Here is a 14,465-nt window from a genome sequence, read left to right as displayed (position 1 = left end):
CTTTCAAAGGGCACCCCCACCACAGGCATTGGTATAAGGGGGGCCTTTGTTGTGCCACCTGACTTACCACTGGCTTGGCAAGTGACACAGGAGCGACAAAACTCCTTGGTATCCTCATTCATGTGAGGCCAGTGAAAGTGTGAGACAAGCCTGTCCCAAGTCTTTGTCTGGCCTAAGTGACCTGCTAAGGGAATCTCATGGGCCAAGGTAAGTAGGAAACCTCTCTGAGACAAGGGTACAACCAGCCTCCTGGTCATGCCAGGCTTGGGGTCTCTTGACTCAGTGTACAGGAGTCTATCTTCCCAGTATACCTTGTGGGTACCTGTGGCATTCCCAGCAGCCTCAGCAGCAGCCTGCTGTCTGAGGGGTTCAAGAGAAGGGCAGCTTAACTGGTCCTTCCCCAGGTCTTCCCTTGAGGGTCCCCCTGAACCCAAGAATTCAACTTGATCAAGTTCAAACTCTCTGGGCTCAGTTTCCCTCAATTCCTGTAGGTCAGCCTCCTCTGAGACTTGATCCTCAACCTGGGGCAAGGGGGAAGGCACAGCCTTAACCCTGCTGCTCTTTTTCTTGGGAGGTGTCTGGTCCATTGTTCCAGGATCCAGCACCTGTTCAGTGGGGCATTTCCTGACCTGTGACCTGGTCACAGCAAACACATGTGCTGGCAAGCCTAACATTTCCATGTGAGTCCTCTGCTCCACTTCTGACCATTGTGATGACTCCAAATCATTGCCCAACAAACAATCCACTGGGAGGTCTGAACTAACTACAACCTTCTTTTGGCCAGTTACCCCTCCCCAGGAGAAAGCTACAATTGCCATACTGTGATTGGTAGTGACATTGCTTGCATTGGTCACCAGGAATTCTGTACCTGGCATGATCTGTCCAGGGTCCACAAAGTTAGGTGTCACCATTGTGACACTGGCACAAGTGTCCCTATAGGCCTGAGCCATTTTTCCATTAATGAAAGGTGTCTGTCTGTATTTGCCCAAAGTATTGGGACTTATGTCAGGGGACATATCCATATCCCCTGTACTGACAAGGACAGCCTGAGTGAGTGTACCAACTAAGTTGTCACACCCCTCAGAACCCAGGGTTAACCCTACTAAACCCTTGGGAGGTGCACTACCACTGCTGGCTGTACTAGGGGGCACAGGTGCCTTAGGGGCTGCAGTGGCAGGAGTCTGCCCTCCTCCTTTCTTGGTGCACTCACTAAACCAGTGAGTTTTACTTTTGCAGTATTGGCACCACCTTTTAGATTGGCCTTCTTTCTTCTTTTGGGGAGCCTGACCCCCACCCTCTTTGGGTTGTTGGGGACCTGTCGAAGACTTCTGGTCATTTTGTTCCCCCTTAGAATCTTTACCCTTTTGGTCTGCTTTCTTCTGACCACCTTGATTCTGGCCCTGGTTCTGTTTAACTCTTGTTCTAACCCATCTGTCTGCCTTCTTTCCCAATTCTTGGGGAGAGGTCAGATCTGAGTCAACAAGATGCTGATGCAACAACTGGTTCTGACAATTGTTTAAAATTTGTTCTCTCATCATCAAATTATACAATCCTTTATAATCAGTAACCTTACTGCCCAGCAACCAGCCCTCAAAAGCCTCAGTGGCACAATCTACAAAGTCAGACCAATCTTGAGACTGAGTTTTCTGGGTATCCCTGAACAGCGCCCTGTACTGCTCAGTGGTTAGGCCAAACCCTTCAACCAGTGTGTTCTTCAAGACTTGGTAATTGTTAGCATCCTCTACCCTTGTGGTGAGGAGCTTGTCTCTTCCTTTACCTTCAAAGGAGAGCCACAAGATAGCTGCCCACTGAGTCTGGGGAACACCCTGCACAGTGCAGGCCCTCTCCAGAGCAGTAATCCATTTGTGGATGTCATCCCCTTGTTTAAAGGGGGGCACTATCTTCCCAAGGTGTTTTGTATCAAAACTCCTTTCCCTATTGCTAGGTACAATGCTGCCACCAGTGGGGACTACCCCACTTAACTGTTGCTCTCTAGCAAAGGCAAGCCTCTCTTTGGCCAGGGCAAGTTCTTCCCTTTCAATCCTCAGATTGGCTGCCCTTTCTTTAGCTTCATACACTCTCCTCTGAGGGGATGTCATCCCTTTTTGAGAAGAGTTGTGAGAGCCATTGGTTTGAAGGGATCTGCCAGAATCTCTTGACAGAGATCTGGCTCGTCCATTCCCAATGTTAAGCTGACCTGATAGTTGCCCCAGGGGTCCCCCAGTACCACTGTCATGTTTGCTTAAGTTGGACCTGGTTAGTCTAATGACTTCTACCTGTCCCTTGTCTGCCTCATCTCCAGAGGGATCCTCATTCTCATCCTCCTCCACATCTTCATTCTCAGTTGAGAGGTGGATGAGGTCAGGGTCACCTCTGGTTCCCTCAAGGGGAGGCATGCCTCCTTCTGGATTAGAAGAGCTAAGAAGGGTCTCAGCTTTTCTGGCATCATAAGTCTCCAAGAGACCAATCAGAAAGGAAGTTGTGGGGTTAGACCCCTGTCTGATCTTCCTGGAGTGACACACCTGTCTCAACTCCTTGAAGCTCAGCACAGTATATCTTGAAGGGATGACCTGTGGAGGGTCAGCTGACACAAGGGGAGACTCAGAGTTTCCTCCTTTGTCCGACATACTGTTTCTAGTGTGGTGTAAGTGATGCACCTACCTACACTATGTGTTTACCTACTGATCCCTTGCTAAGAGTTGCAGCCAAGGTGTGCTAAGCCTTGAGGAGCTGCAACAGCTGGTTCAGTAGAACTCAGAGTATTCTAAGCTTGATTATATGTACTAACAGTACTTATGTGATCTTTCACAAGATATTCTTAGGATACGTGTGGTAAAACAACAGCAAGCTCAAATCCCAACCGCTGCTCACCAATGTGAGAAGGTGGCCTGATATGCAGTGGTCACTATTCTAGTGAACACTATGTATCAGTCCAGCAACCCTTATTGATGATTGGTTGTAAGTCAACCTTATAGACCAGCTATCCTAGTAGCGTGGATACGAGCAGTCTAAGGCTAAAGACTCGAGAGGGCGTGTTAAGCCAGCTGTTATACCACACATATATCCCTTGAACACCAAGTGAAAGGACACCACACAAGTGTTATGAAAATAAACAGTTATTTATTAAAGATCACAACAGCCCTGTACTCTTTATGAGGACAGGGTACTAAGCACAAACCAAAACTCTTACAAAAATACTTAAGTTAGCACAGTATATACAAATGCCCGAGGGGCACGGAAAACCATATACTTGAAAAGTGGAATGCGAAATTACTAGCAGGTAAGTACAGTACTAATAGGCTTTGGAATCGCTAGGACTTGACTATAGAATCGTTAGATTACTTCTAGGAGACCCAGGGGACTCGGGTGCATTGTGTGCACTCTCACGCGAGATGCGGGACAAAGTCTATGGTAGCTAGGAATTGCAAAGTTAGTGTTCTCGGGCGAACCCGACCTGGTAGGGAGAAAACGAAAGTAGATTCTGACCCTTGGATACTGAGGCTATGCTGGGGCACCGAAATGCCGAAGTTACCTAGCCCAGGGGCTGCAGCTGCATAGGACTCAAAGGACGTCGGGAATCCTCGTTGACGGACCAGGAGCCTGGAAGAAAGAAGTTGCTGGCAGGCGACCAGTGAAGAAAGTTCGGTGGATCCAAGCCTGGATCGATGGAAGATGACACCTGAAAGCAGAGGGGACCAAGTTCGAGACTACTAGCCAGTAGTCAGTGGGCACCAGGAGGGCACTGGATGGTAGCCACCTCGACAAGGCGTGTGGGTGACGCTGGGCTCGGAGATCTCACGGACCAGGAGGCGTTGTCGGCGACCAGGAAGGAGGATCGAGCTGTCCCACGAAGATAGAAGCTGTCGGCGTCGCTGGACCCAGGATTGGGCAACAAAGCCTTGGCAAATTCAAGCCCACGCGGTGGATCTAAAATGCGTCTGGAGTGGACCAGGAGGGTCCGGGGTGCCTCTCTTCAAGAAGGAAGCAAGGGCCAGTCTGGAGCAACCAGACCAGCAGCAGTGATGTCGTCGGGCGTCGTTCAGAAGGCCACAAGCCAGCCGGCTAGTAGCCAAACAACGCGGTGCACAGCAAACAGCAGAAGGGCCCCACGCAGATCGTGGAGATGCAGGGAGGCTGATCTTGGGTGCTGGAGCTGCGCAGGGTTGGGGCTTCTCGGACCCCAAAGCACTCACCAGTGGAAGACTCGGTGGGCTTGTTACAAAGAAGTCGTGCAGTCTTGGCGATCGTCGGTCCCTCGAGGTCTCGTCTCACTCACAGTTCTCAGCTTTGCTGTAGAGGTGAGTAGAGGTCAGAGGTGCCAGGGAAGCCGGGTCTCGTCGAGCTGGGTCGTCGGATTCGTGATGAAGGACTTGCAGCAGACCGCAGTGTTCTTTAGGATGGTGCCTGCGGATGCAGGGTGACTACTCCTTAGCCACAAGGGAGAATCTTGAGGAAGAAATCTTGAAGTCCTTTCGCAGAAAGTCGTGTCTTGATTCCAAAGATGATCTAATTTGAACAGGGGGCCCGCTCCCATCTTTATACTAAAAAAGGGGGCTGACCCGGTGACTAGGTCCTGCCTATGGGTGGGACTAGGAGGGGGGTGGTTACACCCCTCTGCCATGCCGGACTTCCCCAGGCCAGGGGCTGGTGTGCCCCTGGAACTGGTTCAGACCGGCCTATGCGTAGTGAGCACCGGGGTGCCACTCAGCAGTCACCTTCCTGTAAAGCCCTGCCTACCCAGGATACACAAAACCATGTCTGGGACGGTGCTAGCACCGCCCCTGACAGGAAACCCTTTGTCCAGGCTCCCCTCGCTGGAAGGACTCCCAGCTGCAGGGGGTCAGACTCGTGTCTGTGGTGGCAGCATCCATTTTGTGGAGCTGAGGCTTCAGTTAACTTTAACCGGGGTTCACAGTTACATACATGTTGTGTCCCTCTAGAAGGGTGGAATGCTAACCCCGTCGCCAGAATTGGCGAGGGGTTAGTATTCCAATTCGTATGACACCTTACTCGACATGTTTTGATAAAGCAATACCAAAGTTAGCATTTAACCGCGAGGATTATAATGCACTTAAGAGTATATGGTATGCGATATCATGGAACAGGTGTTAGGACTTGGTTCCGCAAGCTGCAGACAGGCTCAGCTCATGCCAGATCACCATCTCACACGATTCCAAGCACTCTGCCTTCAGGATTGTCAAGGCCTGCCATAGGAGTGACTGATAGGAATCTGTGTGTCCATTTTAGGGTTAGGTATAGGTATACTACACCTACAGCAAAGGGTGATTACACGACTTTGCCCCAGCTGTCATGCAGCCAGTTGTGTCAAATTTAGGAGGCCAGCCAGGGGTGGCATAATACATGCTGCAGCCCCTGGCAGCCCTGGGTACACCTATGCCCTGAGTTACAGGGTCTGATAAGGTGGCCCAGTACCAATTGGTAAATGCACCTAGGGTACATGTCGTAATTTAGAAAGAGAACAGCCAGGCTGTGGGTCTGATTGGCAGGCCCACAGCCAGAGAAAGTCGTAAACCAGTGAAACAAAAGCAAAAAATCTGGGTGATCATAGGATTGCAGACCCTACTCTCCTACAATGGGGTGCCCCTGGATGGCGTATCTGCACACCCGCAATACATGGAGGTTATTGTAGCTCTCAGAAGCACCCTTTAAGGATGCAGATTTTGCAGGACAGTACAGCAATGTCTCCTGTCATGATGTGCACATCTTTGATGTCGCTGGTATAGGTCTGGACGAGAAGACATCAGCGCTGTACAGTAAAAGAGCAAAGATGTGCAACTAATGTATAAAGAAAAAAAATACTAATCTACTATTAACCTCTAATCTTGGGTTCTGGAGTAGCCTGCTACTAATTACAAAGCGCTTCAACTTGTTGTTATTTGTAGTAAGCGCTATATAAATTCAATTTACAATATGTTAATTAAGCATGCGTTACTGTGGGATGAAAGACTGCCCTCAGTCTTATTTATGTTTTATCATTTTTACAACTGCTTTGCTGGTATCTGAAAGGCAAAGTGGCTTTTAAGTTCATTTGATGCCACATAGCAACAATACACATAAATAAACTCCACATCATACCACATAATTCTAATCAGCATAATTTCACTTAAGGCCACACAGTTCCATGCAACACAGTTCCACTCCACACATCATTCCACACAGTTCAGCAACACACCACATAATTCAACTCAACCACATATTTACACAACACACCACTTACATCCAATCCATACCACTTCATGCCACAAAATTCAACACGTTTCAACAAAACAAGGGAACCCTTAAGGTATAGTATAGGGACGTTGGGCATTACATATTACAAAGAACAATGGTCCCTATATGAAAATGATATACAGAGAAAAAATGACAAAGTTGTTATGTCTTGTATGTTGAGGGTCACGGCTGTGCCCGCTTGACATTCTCTCTAAGAAACACTTTATTTTTGCACCTATTGAAAAATAAATCCTGTCCGGACGGACGGAAGACATACTACTTATCAAGTATATGGTCATTTTTTCTCTGTATATCATTTTCATATAGGGACAAAATTCAACACATCACACAGTTTTTTTTTAAACTTTAAAACAATCCCCCTACAATTGGCATCAATTATCTAAGACGTGTATACAGTTCGATAACCTCATTATGGCACTATTGGGTACAGTAATCACAGTTCAGGCTACGTTCATGAGCGACGTAAAAATCTCATTAATAACATGAAATACTGTTGAGGAACAAGCAGTGCACTATACCAGAGCAGATCCACCCTCCCCACTTCCCTCTCCCTCCCCCTCAGACCCCTACCCCTCCGAAGAAAAAAGTTCAGCACTCGTGCCATCTGAATCGCTGTGAGACAACCCCGTTTCACACATGACTCGCCATGCGAGCAGATCTTCCTGCAGTTTCTCGTCCCTGCGTGTACGCTGCAAATGTGTCTTCTCGGCCAGAGACCACTCCCTGACATCTCTAAGCCAGGCCGACATCTAGTTCAAGTTCAAGTTCAGGAATTTGTATAGCGCACTACTCACCCAGAGGGTCTCAAGGCGCTTGAGGGAGGGTGGGTGCATTACTTATCGAATAGCCAGGTTTTTAGTTGCTTTCTGAAGGAGAGGTGGTTCTGTGTAAGTCGGAGGTGAGTGGGGAGAGAATTCCAGCTTTTGGCCGCTAAGTAGGAGAAGGATCTTCCTCCCATGGTGGATCTGTGGATGCGCGGAATTGCGTTGAGGGCTTGATTGGATGATCGTAGTTGGCGGGTGGGTGTGTAGAAGGACAGTCGTGTGTTGAGGCATTCGGGTCCTAGGTCGTAGAGGGCCTTGTGTGCGTGGGTGAGGAGACGGAACGTTATTCTCTTGTTGACGGGGAGCCAGTGGAGATCCTTCAGGTGACCGGAAATGTGAGCATGACGGGGAATGTCCAGTATGAGTCTGGCTGAGGCGTTTTGGATGCGTTGGAGTTTTTTCTGTAGTTTGGCTGTGGTCCCGGCGTAAAGGGTATTTCCATAATCCAGTCGGCTGGTGACCAGTGTGTGGGTGACTGTCTTTCTTATTTCGGTAGGGATCCAGCGGAAGATTTCTTTGAGCATGCGTAGGATGTTGAAGCATGAAGATGAGACGGCGTTGACTTGTCTGGTCATCAAGAGGGAGGAGTCTAGGATAAAGCCCAGGTTACGTGCGTGATCTGTAGGTATGGGTGCTGTACCCAGGCCCGGTGGCCACCATGAGTCGTCCCAGGCAGAGGGGGATGATCCTAAGATGAGGACTTCCGTTTTGTCCGAGTTAAGTTTTAAACGGCTGTTCTTCATCCATTCGGCTACTTCTTTCATTCCTTCGTCTAGATTGGTTTTGGCTGTGTTTGGGTCTTTGGTGAGGGAGAGGATCAGCTGGGTGTCGTCTGCGTAGGAGATGATGTTGAGGTTGTGTTGGCGCGCGATGGATGCAAGGGGACTCATGTATACGTTGAAGAGGGTGGGGCTGAGTGAAGATCCTTGTGGTACACCACAGATGACTTCGGTGGCCTCTGATTTGAATGGGGGGAGGTGGACTCTCTGGGTTCTTCCGGCGAGGAACGAGATGATCCGATCCAAAGCTTTTCCTTGTATTCCGACGTTGTTGAGGCGTTGTATGAGTGTGCTATGACATACTGTGTCGAAGGCGGCGGAGAGGTCGAGTAGGATGAGGGCAACTGTTTCTCCGTTGTCCAGTAGCGTTCGGATGTCGTCTGTAGCTGCGATGAGTGCGGTTTCGGTGCTGTGTTTGGCTCGGAAGCCGGACTGTGAAGGGTCGAGGGAATTGTTGGATTCAAGGAAGGCGGCGAGCTGAGTATTGACGGCTTTCTCAATGACTTTGGCAGGGAATGGGAGGAGTGAGATGGGGCGGTAGTTCTTAAGTTCAGAGGGGTCTGCTGTGGGTTTCTTCAGTAGGGCGCTGAGTTCGGCATGTTTCCAGCTTTCTGGGAAGGTAGCGGAGTTGAAGGAACAGTTGATGACATCGCGGAGATAGGGTGCGATGATGGAGTCTGCTTTGTTGAAGATATGGTGGGGACATGGGTCTGTTGGCGATCCTGAGTGAGTGGAGTTCATCAGGCGGATGGTGTCTTCAGTGGTGATTGGGTTCCAGGCGAAAAGGTTGTGAGAGTGCTGTTTTGGTTCGGAGGTGGGTGGAGTGGGCTGTTCATCGGACTGGTTTTCAAAGCTGTTATGTATGTCGGCGATTTTGTTGTGGAAGAAAGAGGATAAAGAGTCGCAGAGGTCTTGGGAGGGGGTGATGTCGTTGGTGCCGGCGGTGGGGTTGGTAAATTCTTTGACGATGTTGAATAGTTCCTTGCTGTTGTGGGCGTTGTTGTCGAGTCGATCCTTGAATGCTGATTTCTTGGTGGATTGGATCAATTGGTGGTGTTTGCGGGTGGCGTCCTTGAAGGTGGTCAGGTTTTCAGAGGTTGGGTTTTTTCTCCAGGTTTTCTCGAGGGTACGACATAACTTCTTGGATTTCTTAAGGTCATCGTTGAACCAGGGGGCCTTTTTGCTACCTTGTTTGATCTGATGGTTTTTCAAGGGTGCTAATACGTCAGCGCTGTGGGTGATCCATTGTGTGAGTTTGGTGGCAGCTTGGTTTGGGTCCGATGATATGGCAGGAGGGTTTTGGTTTAGCGAAGTGAAGAGTTGGTCTGTGGTGATTTTGTTCCAGTTTTTTCGAGGAATAAGTTGTGGGTCGTGGTCTTTTTGTAGCTGAAGTGAACGCAGTTGTGGTCTGTCCAATGGAGAGCTGTGGTGTGATCGAAGGAGATGTGTTTGCTGGAGGTGAATATAGGGTCGAGCGTGTGTCCGGCAAGGTGGGTGGGGGTGTCAACAAGTTGTTTGAGTCCGAGATTGGCCAGGTTGTCCAGAAGGGTGGTGGTGTTGCTGTCGTTTTTCTTTTCCAGGTGGAAGTTGAGGTCTCCCAGTAGAATGTAGTTCTCGGAGGTGAGGGCATGTGGCCTGATGAAGTCGGTGATGTCTTCGTTGAATTGTGTGCGGGTTCCTGGTGGTCTGTAGATGAGGGTGCCTCTAAGTGTGGTCCTGGGGTCGGTGTGGATCTGGAAATGAAGGTGTTCGACGGTCGCGAGGTTATCGTCGGAGCTGGTCGTGATTAGTATGGTGTTCTTATGGGCGATGGTGATGCCTCCTCCTGTTGGGTTGGTGCGGTCTGTTCGGATGATCTTGTAAGCGTCCGGGATGGCTATGGCGATGTCGGGCGCTGATGAAGCGTTCATCCAGGTTTCTGTAAGGAAGGCGACGTCCGGCGATGCAGTGTCGAGTAGGTCCCAGAGTTCAGTGGCGTGTCTGTGGACCGAGCGGGTGTTCAGCGGGATGCACTTCAGGTGGTTGGAGTTGGAGCTGTGTTTGGAGGTAGTGGATTTGGTGTGGGTCCTGGTGCAGGCGAACTTGCAAGAGTGGCAGGCGAATGGACCATGGGTGTGTCCTGGGGCAGCTTCGCAGCATTGTGGTGTGCGTCCGGGGTTTAGGGCAAAGAGGGTAGCGGCGTCAAACGTTATGCGGGAGGAGTGGGTTTTGCGAGGACCAGGGGGTATGGCGCTGGGCGCGGTCCAGGCGCGGAAGGGCGTAGACGGGCTTACCTTTGGCGCGCCTTCGGCGCGCATGGGGCGCGTCCGCTGCGTGTGTACGCTGCGCGTTGGTCCATATGTCATAAATGGACATTGGAGGGGGAGGAGGGAGGGAGGGGCAGCTGGGAGGCGGGAGCGAGATGGGGGACGGGCTGGAGGCACAACCACCAAATGGCAGCGACAACAAGGCAAACAGGACGAGACTGGGGCACAATGTGAAAATGCAGCTATGGGCACAATCAGGCACAAATTAAACTAAGGAAGCTATGCGGGCAATGCGAGCAGTGGAGCGCTATGATAGTACACAGGCGCAATTCACAATTAAGCACAAATATTATTATAGGCAATGCGAGCGCTTGAGCAAATTAAGCGCTACAAAACTGAGCAGGCAATTAAGCGCTACAAAACTGAGCAGGCAACGATTAAATGTGAGTCAGGCTGGTCAGAATTGTTTTTGGCAGCAGTGGGGAGCAAAGCGCTACAATACCAAGAGGAGATACCAGGGAGGAGCGACCGCTACTGCAGGGGTCAGGCTGGTCACAGAGCTTCGCCGGACCGGACATTCCTGTTAACCAGTGGGAGGGAGGGGCAGCTGGGAGGTGGGAGCGAGGTGGGGGGACGGGCTGGAGGCACAACCACCAAATGGCAGCGACAACAAGGCAAACAGGACGAGACTGGGGCACGATGTGAAAATGCAGCTATGGGCACAATCAGGCACAAATTAAACTAAGGAAGCTATGCGGGCAATGCGAGCAGTGGAGCGCTATGATAGTACACAGGCACAATTCACAATTAAGCACAAATATTATTATAGGCAATGCGAGCGCTTGAGCAAATTAAGTGCTACAAAACTGAGCAGGCAATTAAGCGCTACAAAACTGAGTAGGCAACAATTAAATGTGAGTCAGGCTCCGCCCCATCCAGGTGATTGCTACCCTACGCCTCGCCAGCACCAACATTAATTGCAATAGTTTGTAGGAAAGGTTCTTCTTCCTAGGCTTAGGGACCAGGGCTAATAAGCAGTGAAGCGGGGTCAGGTCGATCCGAAGGCCGGTTACGGCATGTATACGATCCACCATCTCCATCCAGAAGCTATTGACCAAGGTGCAGTCCCAGGCAAGGTGTAGGAACCCCGCTCTCTCCACCCCAAATCTGGGGCAGTTATCCTCCCTGTCTTCTGAAATACGCTTCAAGGAAAACGGGGTCAAATAGGTACGATGCATAAAGTTGAAATGTGTTAGTTTGAACCTCGCATTGCAGGACACTTTACGGGTAAGGCTTCCTATAGGCTTGCGCTGTCCCAGGTCCAGAGGGGCCCCCAGGCCTGTCTCACAGGCCCCCCATGAGGGCGGAATCGGCAGGGTTGAATCCTGTCTCATGGCTGAATACAGCAAAGATATCAGTCTACGCCCTCTACCACAAGAGAGGAGGATGTTCAGGGTTTGAGACAACGGGGGCGCCTCAGGGAACTGGGGCCAGGTCGCCTTTGTCACCTCCTGAAGGCCCCGGTGGTGCAAATATTGCCCCTCTCCCAGGCCGAAGGCCTCTGCGGCCTGTTCAAAGGACACAAATGACTCATCGGGATAAAGGTCCGCCAAAGTCTCACAGCCTCCCATTCTCCAATCCCTAAAGGACATGTGTTCTTCCATGGAACCTATAGGGGCCAGGATCCACACCGGCAACTCCCTATGAAAGGGGGCTCGTCTCAGTATTCTCTCCACGAACCGCTGCTAGATCGCAGCAGTGTAGTGCACTACATAGGGCAGGGCCTCGTCTGATCCCCGTCCCCGCATCAATGCCACCTGCAATGCTCACTCGTCAGCTCTGCCGGCTAGAAGACCCATCTCCCAGCTATCAACATCCGTGAACCACTGTGCAGCTGGCAACAGCTGTGCCGCATAGTAGTACAAGTCAAATCTCGGCGCCTCTAGGCCCCCCTCCTCCCAGCTTCGGACAACGGTATGGAGGGCAACCTGGCTACGCCGGCCTGCCCAGAGTAACAAAGTAAGCAACGTGTTAAGTCTGCGGAAAACTCGCGAGGGGAGCGGGCACAGAGAGTTCTGAAGGACGTAGAGCGTCCTAGGGAGCATCACCATCTCCGCGACGGCCAGCCGCCCCATAAGGGAGAGTGGCAAAGAGTTCCAAAAAGAAACTGACTGTTGTGAGGATTTAAGAACCCAGTCAATATTTCGGGCCAACAACTGTGCATCTGTTGGAGCCACCTGGATCCCGAGATACCGGAACGCCTCTTGCTCCCAGCGCAGCCCTAGATTCGGCAGGTCCGTCAGCGGTCCCACACAGTAACCCACCAGGGAGAAGATCAGAGACTTCCTACAGTTAATTCTGAGGCCCAAAGCCGCACCAAAGCGGTCCAAGTGCTCGAGCAGGACGGGCAACGACTTCTGCGGGGCCATTAAATAAAAGAGGGCGTCATCCGCATACAAGGAGATCACGTTGCGCGTGTCACCCACTGTGATACCCCACTGCATCATTTCTGTTCGGACGTGGACCGCCAAAGGCTCGATCGCCAGGGCAAAAAGGAGCGGCGAGAGGGGACACCCCTGCCGTGTGCCCCTTCCCAAGAGCCATTCCTCCGATCGTGCTGCACCGAGCCGCACCCTGGCCCGAGGGGCTTTGTACAATATGCAGATCCAACGACAGAAGTCAGGGCCTATCCCCACCATCTGGAGGACCTCCAACAGGTACCCCCAGTAGACGGTGTCGAATGCTTTAGCGAGATCAATCGACACCAGGACCATCTGATCTTCCCTGTCGCCTACCTCATGGATGCTGTGGTTCAATCGCCTCAAATACATGGCGGTGTTGCGGCCCGGGATAAACCCACATTGGTCGGGGTGTACCGGGTGTGCCATATGCTGCGCCAACTGGGTGGCTAATAGTTTAGTTAAAATCTTCACGTCCGTGTTTATCATGGTGATGGGCCGGTACGCCGCAGGGTCGCCGCTATCCCCGCCCGGCTTCAGGATCATACAGATATCGCCCTGGTTCATGCTGGGCGGAAGGGCTTCACGTTCAAACGCCTCTAGGTACACTTGTAAGAGGAGGCGGGCAAGAGTATCCGCGAACGCCTGATAGAATTCGGGGGGGAAGCCATCTCTTCCCGGGGATTTAGCCCTCGGCAGGCCAGCCATCGCCGCCCTCACCTCACGAAGCGTCAATACTGCATCCAGTTCCTCCGCGGCTTTTTTCGGAAGGCCCTGGAGGGTGAGCCCCCGGATATAAGGGAGGATGGAGGCCTTAGTAACCGTGGGATCCGCGGCATATACCGTCTGCAGATGGGATCGGAGGACCCGAAGAATGGCCACTTCTGAGTGTACCATTCTTCCCGCAGGCCCTCTCAAGGCCATAATCCTCTATGGGGTGAACTCACGCCGGAGAATCCAGGCTAATAGCTGGCCCGACTTGTCTCCTTCCCGATAGAGACACTGCCGATACTGGCCCAGAGTGTATTTGTCTAGACGATTCAGTATGTCATGTGCACACGACCGGGCTGCCTGTTCTGACTCCTGACCTAGGTCGTCGGGATCCGGCAATGTTTGCTGGCGCAGTAGATCATCCTCTGCCTCACGCAAATCCCGAAGCAGCTGTTTCCGGACCCCATAGGTGAGGCCCATACATTTGCCCCGAATTACCGCCTTCAGGGTATCCCATTTGGTAGAATAGGCAAGTCCCCCCTCCCAGTTCAAGTCTAGATAGTTAGTGAGGACGGTCTCCACATGGGCCTTCCCCACCTGGTCCTGCAAGAGGTCTATCAGCATCCTCCAGGTTCGAGGGCGGGAGGGCCGGCCCTCCCACTGGGCAACGCATGTCACTGGGGAGTGGTCGGACAAGAAACAGGCCTGATGTGTAAACACATCGCATAGTTAAACTGCACAGCATACCACTACAGAACAAAAATTATCATTCCACATAAACACATTCTATGACACACAATCCCACTCTACATAATTCCAGTACACTCAAAACCATATATTTACTATCCACATAATTTCACTGCACACTATGCCACATAATTCTACACCACATGATTCCAGAACTAACAATTCCAATCCAACCCACATAATTCCACTCCACACCACATACCTCCACTCCACTCCATAACACATACGTAAAACACATTGTCATTTACAACGCCAATAGCTCTAACTCTTGCAAATGCAAGACCTACTGGTATTGTCAATGCTTGTTTTTTATTGTTGTTCTTCCTTTTGACATTCTGACTGTCTCAGAGTGGCTCTCAGTGGGGCAAAATGATTGAATTGCTTGCCCCACGACTTATGCTTGTTACTAGCCACCACTGTATGTCTGAAGAACAGAGGAGCCGGAAG

This window comes from Lissotriton vulgaris, chromosome 12, assembly GCF_964263255.1.
Source record: "Lissotriton vulgaris chromosome 12, aLisVul1.2, whole genome shotgun sequence".
Classification (NCBI taxonomy): domain Eukaryota; kingdom Metazoa; phylum Chordata; class Amphibia; order Caudata; family Salamandridae; genus Lissotriton; species Lissotriton vulgaris.
The sequence above is the reverse complement of the archived record's forward strand: the minus strand, read 5'-3'. Positions refer to the sequence as shown.